General features: G+C 34.7%; 1 protein-coding gene across 1 annotated transcript in view; it reads right to left on the bottom strand.

The window, feature by feature from the left end:
* The window catches only part of Chchd3 (coiled-coil-helix-coiled-coil-helix domain containing 3), a 268160-nt gene that overhangs the window by 180196 nt on the left and 74712 nt on the right, over window positions 1-13252 (bottom strand). The window lies entirely within an intron of this gene.

Below are 13252 nucleotides of genomic sequence, written 5' to 3'. Positions count from 1 at the left end.
AGGTGTGCATCTTTCCTCATCAATCCTACCTACAAGAAAGCATCCTTTCAATTTACAGGCTCCAGTTTTTCTTCAGCTCAGTGAATGGCTTATATCATTTAATTATCACCTCTCCTCTAAATCTTTCCTTTGTCTCCTTCTAGAATTTAGTCTGCTTCATCAAATATACCGTGCATGAGGTTATTGACCCCCACTTCTTCATATCTATGAAATCAAGATGCATCTTAAAACTGATGGTGTCTTACCATCAAATGGCAATAATTGTCAATGGTACAAACACCAAAGCACCACTACAGTGTTCCAAGAGGTCTGCGAGAAACTGCCTTTCCTGAGTGCTCTTCTCATTTGGCCCTTTTTCTCTGGCTGCAGGGTATCATGCATGCCTCCTTATTTACGCTGCCTACTCATCTGTGCTCAGGTCCAGCTGCTGGGCTGCCTTAGCTGGAGGCATCAGCTCCAGTGTGGGAGATGAGGCGGTCTCTCCCTCAGTGGCTCAGTGGCATATACTGCCAGCTGACAAGTTTGCAGCCCCCTGTGAAGGGAACGTGGAGAAAGTCTCTGTTACCACACCCCCATCCACCCAAATCAGTTGAAAAGAGACATGGATACCAAAAAGTTTTCTCTGGAACATTTATGTGGAGTTGAGGCCAATTCTCTGAATGCTTGTGCTATGCCAAAACCAAGTCAATGGCTCCCACCATGGCCAGACACTCTTCCAAGAAAATACAGCTGGTAATGAGACTGACACTGAAAGAAGAGAGTAGAAATGCTCCAAGCCTCTAAATTCCTAGAATCCTCTGCACTTCTAAATTTTCTATCATATCTTTAGTTAACATTAAAAGGTTACTTAAAGAATTTTAGGGCAGAGTTAATAAGTAAAGCTGGATGGGGCAATCTAAGGCCCTGTACAGCAATTGTTATGGAAATAATTTCTCAAAATCATCTTTTCACCATTGGCTGCATTTTCCTAAAAAAGAAACCTTAAGGTTTAATGAATTTTCCCCATACTGGAAGCACTATGAACTCTGTATATACAGCTAATGAAAACTATTAATACCAAACGCAATCAAATAAGGGCAGTAATGACAGAAAGTAAACCGTTGTGCAGCTCACTAATAACACTCAGACACAAATCAAGGCCAGGTTTTAGACAATCAAGGATTAGAACCCCCATATTTCATATTCCCACTTTGATCAAATATTGCACACTAAGAAGTCCAAGATTAAACTCCATAACAAGCACCTTTTATTATGCTGGTGATAAATACAGTCAATCGCTGTACAGGTCAACCAAAATGAGGAAGAGTAACATCCTCTTTTGAAAGCTGAAGAGCCTAATGAAGTTGTATGAGAAAACAGGAAAACAAAGAAATATATGCTGCAAAACCAATTCTGTTCTAAAAACTATTTGAAACTCCTTCCAACCAAAGACCAAACAGCCTCTTCAGAATTAAATTTTACGTCATTGGGTATGACTACAATGTTTATTATCAGCTAGTTAAATAAAAACCTTCTAAAAGGATTCCTATTGGTCTCACTTCTGAATAAAGATAGTTTACTTTCCACCTTTTTTTTTTCTTAACCTCTTTTGCAACTGCCAAAGAAATATGAAGCATTGATGGGGCCTGTCCCTTAGACCAACCGCATCTCTCTGATAGAAATCACCATGATACACACAGGAAGCACATCAGACAACAGCAGCATCCACCACGCCTGCTCCATGAGATGCTATTCCTTAGATAACAGCAATAATTTTCATGCCTCTCTGACACTATTCATCAACTAAAACTTCATTCCTTGGCAGATGCTTTATTTATGATATTCCCCATGAAATCATGCTAAAGAAAACAAATTCCAATCAAAAATTCACTGATCTGAAAACCACACTAAGCACTATATTGGATTTTTTATTTTACTTTAATTTTCACCTTAAACATTAAATGAAATGACAGAATAGCGTAAAGAAAAGAGAAAAAAATGTAAAATTCTCTGTGATTTTACCTATTGCCATTTAGGATAACTCTTGTTCATTCCCTTATTTGACATGTTCTTGATTAAGCTGCTTTATTAGAATGACATATAAAAAGCTGTCCATATCAAATGCATGCCTCTCTGTGAATGTAAGATAAGTAAACACCCACAAAACTATTACCATCAAGGCCATTAACATACCCATCAGTCATCACTCCCAGAGTTTCCCTCCACCCATTTTATTACTGTTGTTGCTGGGGTTTTTTTTATTTTTATTTTGGGGGGGGGGGGGGGTTAAGGATACTTAACATAAGATCTGCCTCTCAACAAAGTTACCTATGCAGAGCAGTATCTTTAGACAGAAGCACTACGCTGGACCCTCACTTGCTGTTTCTTACCTCCAGCTCAAAAGTTAAATCACAGACATACTTCAAGAAATAAGAATTACTATGCAGAATTCACATCAAGAACAAAAAAGGAACAACAAACAAGGAAGTTGCCTGAAATCAAAGTGCATTAAATAGTACTTTTTTGCGAATCTAATGTGTAGATCATAGTGTGAGGACAAGAAATCAACCAGCAGGATATCATAACATCTAGGCTTTGCTCTCACGAGGTCATCAAGACACACAATTTTAATTCACTCCAACAACAGGCATCAGACCCATGTGGTCCTTTCACTTTCTAGACCATTTATTTTGTTATTTTTAGTACTGATACTAACATATAACTCATGCCACTTAAATTTTTAAATGCATAATATCTGGCTATTAATAATATTATAATAGCTACTACTGATTAAGTTCCACTTTGTGACAGATGTTTTATAAACATTACTTCATTTATTGGGCACAAAAATCCCTCAGAGGCGCCATATTCCCCTTTTAGAGCTAAAGAAACCAAAGCCGAGACATTAGATAACTTGCTAAAAATCACACAAGGCAAAAATGTAGTAGAATTCATCTTCTAGATTCATGACTCCACATATCATGTGGTAGTCACTAAGCTACATGAACCAAATGATTAGCTGAAAACTCTCAAAGTGAAATGCTCAGTGTTACTATTCAAATCCTGATGGACTTGTCTAGTCTTGCTACCCTCCCCTAAAAAAGTCCGGCCCTCTGCAGTCCACAGGGCACCATCATGGACTCTGCCATGCACTTAGGCCTCTGCAACTGCAAAAGCAAACATAAGCATCACATGTCAACAAGCTGACAAGAATGTGTTTCCACTCTTCTTTTTCCACTCACAGACTAAGGTTGAGAAATGTGGCTGAAAAACTATTCCAAACGTACACATCTGCATGTAAATTTACATTAAGTGAAGAAGTATAGAATAAAAGGTTATATTCAAATTGACTATGACTACAAAATACTACATGCCACATTACACAAAACTTAAAAGGTTTAAGTGAGGTCTTTTCCTTCAGAGTTGCTTAAATTGAAAAGGTAATAAATTAATGTTGAAGTTGCTTTTGTAAAGGTACAAATGCATATGCAGTCCCCAAACTGGGCAGGTACAGAAGTGGTGACCTTTACCACTCAGTCCATAACTGCCTAGTGAGAAGGACAAGGAAGAATGACATCACCAGGCAGAGGCGATGTGCTCACCGGGCTTTTGCAATGGACCATTTACTGCAGAGCAGCCTTTTGAGAAGAAAAACACTGTGGAGTGGTACGCAAAGCAAGGGGAAGGAACTAGAAGATTAACTACAGTTAAAAATATCTTGGGCATACAGCCTACGTGTTGCACAAATGTTTAACATCCTAAAAACTTCAAAATGACTAGGCAAACAGCATCTACTTATACAAATAAAACTGAATTTCCATGATGTTAACAACCATTTCTAAATTTCAACTATGTTTCAGGCCCGAGGAACTGAGGCTTTTTAATTATGCAATATTAGTCATTGACATAGTGCTCAAACCCCACGCAGCACGAACCATGTTAGCTAAACTAACAAAATGAATAATTTAACTCTCAACCAGCAGGAATTCACTATGCCACCTTCATTATTTACTTCACAATATCCATTTCTATGGGGTTTGAAACAACAGCTGTAGGTGTTCAAGATGAGCCCACGGGCTGCCTCTCTAGTTTTTGATCCACATATCACATAAAAATTAATCTACCCTCCATTCAAAAAAAAAAATCCAGGTAGCCAAAGATGTTTTTAGATCAACCCATACTCTCTTACTGACCTCCCTCATTAAATTCTAATTCATTAGATGACAATAATCGCTGAAGTATAATATAATCAATATAACCACACTTCAAATAAAGCTCATAAGCTGTTGTTACCACAGTGCAAAAACACAATGTATCCCCTCATCAACTGGAAATTTTCACACTTCCTGCTATTTGAATTTTCTTTGTCATGCCAAAAAAAAAAAAAAAAACTATTTTCCTTTCTTTTTTTTTAAAGGAACAATTTTAAACACAAAAATGCTCCTGTCATTTTCCTTTGTAGGAAGAATTTTATGGCTTCTCACTGTAACTAACAGGGTTGTGAAAAGCAGCAAGAAACCAGATGTGTTCACAGCAATCCAGAACAAATTTTTTCACAGAGACCAAGGCCTGAACTCGATCACTCTCTTACACTCTGCTGAATATCAAAAGTTTCTCGGTTGCTCCACGGTTCACGGGAGGCCTACACAGCTTGGACTTTGTGCAGATGGTAGCCTTCCTGGAAATTTGAAAAAATGGCCCCTGAATTAGATAGTGCCATTCATAACCAGCTGGAATGGTACTGAGTCGTATTCAACTCCCAGATAAGTAATCTCAAAAATAAATAAATACTATCAAGGAAGAAAAATTTAGGGATAACTATAAATTTCATTAAGATATATAGCAGATGTTACATGGAAAATGAATATTCATTCCATCTGGCTTCTACTGAAATCCGTTTTATCTTTGCAGTGATTTCCAAATATTCCAACACAAAATGCTTACATTGTACTAAAATTCAACTACAACACGTTTGTGGTACAAACAGTTTGTCATTTTTTGCTTAGTTCAACACGACTAAGTTTGTTAATATATTTTGACAGACTTGCATAACATCCTAAAATGTTTTGAACAATGCAGTTTAGACTGCAATGCAATATTAATGAGTGAATAATGTTCTTGAATATAAGTTTTAATATTTAATGACTCAGAGTGCTGCCTGGATTTGATGCAGAAGAAAAATGTGGTTTGGAATCACTGTACTTATCAGGGGACTTGAAAAAAAGTCTAAGATGCCAGGCAAACCTTTAACCTAAAATTGGAACTGGGGTCTCAGGTGTGAAATTGATGCTTCACCAACTGAATTTCTAGTGCTTATCAGTATTCACAGGATCACACCATTTATCAAGTGCCATTTATCAGAATTTTTAAATTACTAAGAGTTCACATGTCTAAGCCAAGAGGTGAAGAAAAAAAAAAAAAAAAAGATGGTTAGTGCAAAAATAACACTGGGTATTCTACACTGAAACACATTTAGAAATCAAATCTGCCGTTTGCATCAACATGCCAATTTGATTATTCCTCTTTTTTAAAATATCTGAAACTGTAATAAAGTAGTAACTTAAATCAAATAATGACTTGTCTCAACTTTCTTCTATAAAGGAAAGCACTTAATCTAAAGTATCACACAGCAAAGTTGGTTCAATGTGTCAATCTAATCCAATGGAAGGGTAATCTGCACACATTATTGGACTAGCCTCACTTCAAACAATCATGTTTTAAAAATAAGCATAAGAACAGCAGAGAACAGAAATTATAAAGATTAGATAAGTAATACCCCAAACCACAAAGCTATGAAGAAAGGACTTTAAAGTACTCCTAAATGGAATGCTAATGTTACTATGACTTTAAAATAAAACACTACTCAAAGAATGAAACCAAAGCCCCTTCCCTAACATGCATCTGCATTTATGCTTCACAACAGTCAGGCCAACGATTATTAAAACTTAACCTAGAGTTAGAACATCTGGGTTTAAAATTCTACTCTGAATTCATCAATATAACTCTCCGGATCAATGATTTTCTCATATGATGATGAGAATAATAAGACTCTATGTCAAACAACTACTATAGAACCAAATTAAGTGATACTATCAAGCTCTAGATCAAATAAAAAAGAAAACTCTATGTAATATTTATTGAACACCTACAATGTTTCAGGAAAATACTTTTCCAAAACACTTTGCACTGTAGCTGGTACAATAAAACAAGCAAGAAATGGCAATTTGGATTTTGCCTCATTTCATTTCTATAAACAAGAAAGAAAATGAGCACAAATATATGAGTAGAATATTTTCTCTCTAACACCTGTCTAAGTTCTCCTTAATGTCATAGTTTGAGTTTACAAAGTATCTTCTTAATTTGGAAAAAAACAAATTGTTCCCAATACTCAGTACTCTACTATTCAATTTGACATGTGTTAATCATTGATCAATATTTATTGAACATTTATTGTATGCTTAGAACAGTGTACAAAGTATTATGTTTAAAAAATATCAGACTACCATCAATTACAGTATCATACTTACTTTATATCACGACATTTCCATGATACTATTAGCTAAAGTCATTCTATCCCACTTTTACCAGATCAGCAATTATATCAACAAGAATTTTTTTTAAAAAAAGATGAAAATAAACAAAACTGCTTAAGATTTTAAAGGCAAAATCTTGAAAACTTTGTACATGATAGGTAGCAGTCTTCATTCAGACAAGACCTTAATTACCACCAAAGTCAATGACAGTCATTTTTAAACCATTTAAAAGAACTGGTGCTACAAATTAATGAAAATTAATCAACTCTTCCTCAGCACCAGTCTTGATGTTCCTACCAGGTAGGTGGTATCTCTTTAAAAGTGCACATATTCAGTAATTACACTGTTCTCAAGTATGAATAACTCAAGACAAAAAAAGGATACAGATATTCATTTGGTACTTTATACCCACCACCAATCAAAAATCTCTTAAATTACAGCAGCTTTTTTTTTTTCCTAGTAAACAATGTACTTAACAGAATACTTAGAAAAATGGCTGGAGAAAAACTATTAATGATGGTCACCACTACACAGGAACAGGGGCTTTAGCTTTTTATCATTTCAGACCTGTTACTATTACAAGATCATCTCACATTTAAATAAAACAAACTATGTGAGGGCAGCACTAACGGAAATACAATGCAAACGACATTATGTAATTTAAAAATTTTCTAGAAGCCATAAATGAAAGGCAAAAAGAATCGGTTCAAATTAATTTTAACAATGTATTTTATTTTAAGCTAATACATGTCAAATATTATCATTTCAACATGCAGTCAATATAATCAATTCCTAAAGAGAGTTTTATGATTTTTCATTCTGAAACTTTAAAATCTGCTGTTTTATACTAAGAACATATCTCAATTCAGATCAATCACACTTTAACTATTTAATAGTTACATGTGCCCACAGGACAGCACAGGGCTATAGCAAATCTCAAAGTCATACACCTAGGTACAAGTTAGATATTTTTCTTTCTAAATTTCAAAGCAAGAAAGAGGTGCTTATTAAAACTTCTCTCTCATCAACTTTATCTCATGGCTTACAGCTGTTCCCCTGTTAATTTCTAAGATCTTTATCAAGGTTTAGCTTTTGATGGCCTCTACCTTACCAAAAATGATTTAATTTCTCTCTGAAAGGTCTGATTTCCACTTACTATTTGATGCCTCCAATCCTTGTACTTTGTTTACCTTTTGCACATAAATGGGAATTCTTAAAATTGCATATTTGGGTGCTATACCCACTGGCTGTCTTTACTTCAGGGCTTTAACTCCATTAGCAAAGCTGGCTACTGATATCTATCCGGATCTTCTTTTACAACGTCTTTTAAAAAGTCAAATGCAACTTTACCCACTTCTCTCACACTGAACACCGCAATATTTCAGCAGCACAGATCCCTGGACTTTACAGAGGTCTCCAGCACCCTGAAGATGATTTTCTGAACAATCAAAGTAAAGACATCAATATGAAACCATTAATCATTAAATGCTAACATCAATGTTAAAACCTATATGAACAAAAACCAATTGTTTTCAAACTAAAGGTTAAGTTAAATTTTTAATTAGCTGTAAATCTGAAGAGCAAGATCTTGTACTCCTACTTGGCACTCAAATTCCTAGCTGGGCACAGGCTTGGAGGAAGAACATAAGTGGCTCCTGCAACAGAGAAGTTCATCAAGCTTCACTTGGCTTGTTTTTCTCACATTTCATGAACAAAGAGATTTTCTACAATCCTTAGAAATTGTAATGACATGAGAAGATGAAGAAAGGGCATCTATAAAAGAAAGTAGATCGGTTTTTTTTTTCCTTCCATACAACTAGGAAACAATTAGTTCTCTGGATGAGTGGACTGCTAAAATAGATAATCACCTTTATAGAGCATTTACTATGATTCTGTTTGAGACTCTGTGCTTTACATGGAATGACCCATTTAATTCTGAAAACATTAAAAAGACATTCTGCAAGCAGATCCAGATGGGTTTTACTGCCCTGAATCTTTCAGATGAAGTAAGTAATGAACTAACTACATGGGCTCAGAACCAGTAACCACACAAAGCTGGAACTCCAACCCTAACAAACTGACTCCTGAGACCATTTTCTTGACCATCACATTCAACTAACTCTTCAATGCAAAGAGAACAAAAAAAAAAAAAAATCTCTCTATAAGAAAAAGCATTTTGTATTGAAAATTCAATGGGTGGCACCTGCCCCATCTAATACCTTTACATAAATTACCTAACTTAATCTTCATTTGAAAACAAGCATATCCAATAGGTATTCTTTTTTTAAGCTTTTTTTAAAAATACCTTTATTTTATTCATTTATTTGTATGTGGTACTGAGGATCAAACCCAGGGTCTCACAGGTACAAGGCGAGCGATCTACCGCTGAGCCACAACCCCAGCCTCCCCCGCCCCCCCCATAGGTATTCTTATTAATTCCATTTTCTAATTGAGGAAGTTGAGGCAAAAAAGGCTTAGTCACCCACTCAGGATAACAGGTTACTAAATGGCAAAGCTGGCATGCAAATCACAGCTCTAAAACCAAGAGACATTAACTCTTGGCCCTGGGTTTTTTTTTTCCCCTACAATTTAGGTGACTTTCATATTCCTATAATTATAGAAATCCATGATAATTGGGCTTTCCTAGTAATAACTTTATTTATAGTGCATTAATAGTTAACAAAGAGCATTCTTTATACAGAGATAACTTGAATAAAGGTAAGCACTACAAAACAACAACAACAAAAAAAAAAAAAAACACTTATGTATAAAGACTATTAGAGGCCACAACCCTGCTTCAATTTCTAATACATTTTTAGCTTGACTTAATAGAATTAACTCAGAATGGGAGTACAATTTAAATAGAGACACATTTACAAATTCCTTTTCTTTTCAAATATCTATAGAGCCCTTTCCAAAATTGTTCTTCCATTTAATGTCACATCATAATGACCACCTCCTGAAACCTCAAACACAATGCATTCATATCAGCAGTGAATGTGGCAATGATATTAACTTACCATTCATTTAAACAGCGATTGAGCAAGAATAAAAATGAAAATCAGTAACACTGTTATACAGTTTCATTACAGTTCCCAGGATGAAATGAAACATCCAAGTTATTGAAAAATAAAACATATATTTGAGTTTCCAGAAGTTGGAGTATGTTGGCTATGTCTACCAGGAAGGAAATAGAGTAGAAAAAGATACAAAAAACCAATGAGGTCAATTCAAATAGTTCATGAAAAAACCAAATCCTAAAAGTATTAAGGAGATATATAGATAAATAAAATTAATCAAGATGAACCCCAGAAGGCAGTATCTCAAGTAAGATAAATGTTTCAAAAACAATGTACAATTTCAAAAGATTGTTAAAAGAACATAAAATTCCCACTATTGCCAATTCTTAAAAATTCCTTTAAGATTCATGTTTACAGTGCTAAAGGAATACAGAGTTGGCAAACATGGTCTTAAAATAGTTAGAGACCTGTTTGCTTTTAAAATGGCAAATTAACCTCTTTGGATTTGGGTCAGTCCCTTGAGAAGACAAGAAAGACCATTAGATTTTAAAAGCAAAGTTAAGAATAACAAGCACTACAACGGATCCTTTGTTTTCATCTGCATGAGACACATAAAACTAAAGATATCACATGACTCCAAGCATGATGACTGAGCAAATGATAATTTTATCACTATCCCTCATATATGACAGAAAAAGACACCACATGGCTGGAAAGACCATTTCTTCTGTTTTTCTGTCCCAAGACTATGGATTCCAATTCAGTTATCATGTTCAAATTTACAGTCTTGTGTTTTACACTTGCTCAGGCTCAACGCCTGTCCACAGTGATCTGCTACCTTTGAGTGGCTATCCCCAGCCCACCTAACTTGCTACTACAAAATACCTGCTAAGATAAACACAGATTAAATAGGGAAATAATAGATCAATAAGGGCGCATAACATCATCTGTATAAATCAGTTTAACCTGAGACTTTTTACATCTTCAGCATGTTGAAAATGATCTATACCAAGACTCTCCTTTAGAAGGTAAACACTTAGAATTTTGGAATTAAAAGACACGTTAAAGATTTAACATGAAAATTAATGGACTGCTGGGGAAGAACAATTTAAAAAAAAAAAAAAAAAAAAACTAAGACCTGTCCATATGTGTTACCAACCAGTCTATGCATCTCCTGGAGGAGAACAATGGAGCAGACTCAGAATTCATGAACGGGAGGACTGACTGAAAATGTGGGCCACGAGAGCACCCACGACACGAAGAGTCAGAAAGGACACTTTAAAGAAAAGGGAGAACAAATAAAACCAAGATGTAAAACTGTCCAGCCAGTCCAGTTCAGGTTAACTAATCCCATGGTACGCACTGAGTTATGACAATGTCCAAAAAGGGAGTGAGAACAAGAAGACACAGGGAAAGATAGGAGCAGAAAGGTAATGTGAAGGGTGAATAGATTCCACACCTGACTTAAGAAAGGGGAGGCGCTAAAGAAACTTTTTAAAATAGTATCACACCGAAATGCAAAGAACTTTCATAAGCAGATGCACAGCTTGGGGATCTGATCGCCACAATATGGCAAGCTAAAGAACGTAAAAGTTGAGCATTGTTGAGCTAACATCTGTATCAAACAGCCACAGTCATATTTGTATAATGAGGGCATTTATTCAAGAGATTAACAGTTACAGAAGTAAATGTGGTAATAGTTATTATTCTTATTTTTTATTAAAACAGCAGCATCATTATAGTTTATAAGTTCAATGCAATTTCAACCAATTATTTCATCTTCATAACAAAACTAGGAGAGAAATAGTGCTTTTATATTTATTTCCATTTTTAAACACAGGAAAACTGAAATTGATTCATTCTTGATCAGTGAGTAGATAAGGCAGGACTAGCACAAGGTCTCTTCTGACTCCTCTTCTAGGCTATTTCTGCTTAAATAAATATCTTCCATCTCTAAAATGCCATTTCTATGTTCTTTATGTGGCTTAAGGATGAAGTATCTGTATCTCTCCAGGTTCATCCTCACTCCAGTGTGTGTGTGTGAACAATGAACAAGTCATGTGCATCTGTTGTTAGTTTGTAATCAAGAAAAGTTCCATGGGCTGGGGTTGTGGCTCAGTGGTAGAGCACTTGCCTAGCACGTGTGGGGCACTGGGTTCCATCCTCAGCACCACATAAAAAATGGATAAGTAAAGGTATTGCGTCCGCCTACAACTAAAAGAAAAACAAAAGTTCCAAAGCCAGGTAAGGTGTAGTATACATGCCTATAGTTTCAGCTACTCAGAAAATTGAGGCAGAAGGATTGCTTGAGCCCAGAAATTCAAGGCCAACCTGAGCAATATAGCAAGACCCTATCTTTAAAAAAAAAAAGCAAAAATCTTTATTTATAACTCCAGAATAATACTATCAACATTTTTTAAAATATGTGCAAATTACAAAAGAAATTTTAAAAACAGGATAGTAGGAGAATCAAGAAGTAGTAAATCAACAAAAGTCTAAGCTTATAATATTTTTAAGACTAAAGTTTATTCATTCATTTCACTTCCCATAGATTTCTCATTTCAATTTTCTAGTTTATATGCTCTTTTTCTTTTTTCTTTTTTGTTTTGTTTTGTTTTGTTTTGGTACCAAGCAAAAGACAAACACCATAGTATCCTTCAAAAGATGAAAGAAATGGTCGAATTCAACCATAGATGATTTTGAATATCTACTATGTACAAGACATTGTTTTACTTCTAAAGCTGGAAATATGGAAATTCTCGAGTTGGTTTATTTCTTCTGTCACTTGATCTTATGACACAATCACACATTTGTAGACATCAGTTAACTAAATCACATTTAGGAGACACCTGTTTGGGAAATTTCAGAAACACTTAAGTTCAATCCAGTGCGACTGGAGTATCACCAGCTGTATACTGAATTGTACCTATTATATATCTATTGTCTTTCATTGGATATATATAGGTCTAAGTGACAGGATTTATACCTACAGACAACTAACAAGAAAACATTATTAAAGTTAGATTTTCATACTTTTAACTATATTGACTTAACAACAAACCAAAATAATTTGTCAGTATTACCAAGTGCCTGAACAAGAGCATCAAAATATTCTATCCCATTAGGAAACACCCATGAAAATACTAGCCAAATAAATAGATATGATAAGGCAAGGTCAGATGAGTATAAAACTATACAATATTAGTTTTACTGTGTTCCTCAAATTTGCAGAAGTTGAAGGAACAAAAAATGAAATTGGCATTGTTAGTTAGTTAACTAGTACAATTTCTTGACAGTAATTTGGAAATAATAATATTTTATATAAAATTTAACCTGGTAATTTTCCTTATAGGAATCTACCTTAAGGAAATAGTGGTTATGCAAGGATATTCAATGCAATGAGTTCATAATAGTAAAATATTCTCAACCTTTTATTTGAAGCCTAAATGTCTAATAATGAACTACCATAAATTTATACACTAATAAATATGTTCATGATACATCTTAGGAGCAAAAACAAAGCAGCTAATAAAAATAATAACAATATGATAATCACTTATGTTAATTTTCCCCCTGTGGGTGTATACCTGCATACCAAAATATTGATAGTGGTTTGGGGTGAATAGTAGGATGGGCAATTTTCTTCATTTTGTTTAGCTGCATTTCTATAATTTTCTAATCAGTGTATGTTATTTTGGGAATTAGGAAAAAAACACTTCT

This window comes from Marmota flaviventris, chromosome 1, assembly GCF_047511675.1.
Source record: "Marmota flaviventris isolate mMarFla1 chromosome 1, mMarFla1.hap1, whole genome shotgun sequence".
NCBI classification, from domain to species: Eukaryota; Metazoa; Chordata; class Mammalia; order Rodentia; family Sciuridae; genus Marmota; species Marmota flaviventris.
This window is presented reverse-complemented; position numbering and strand designations above follow the sequence as displayed.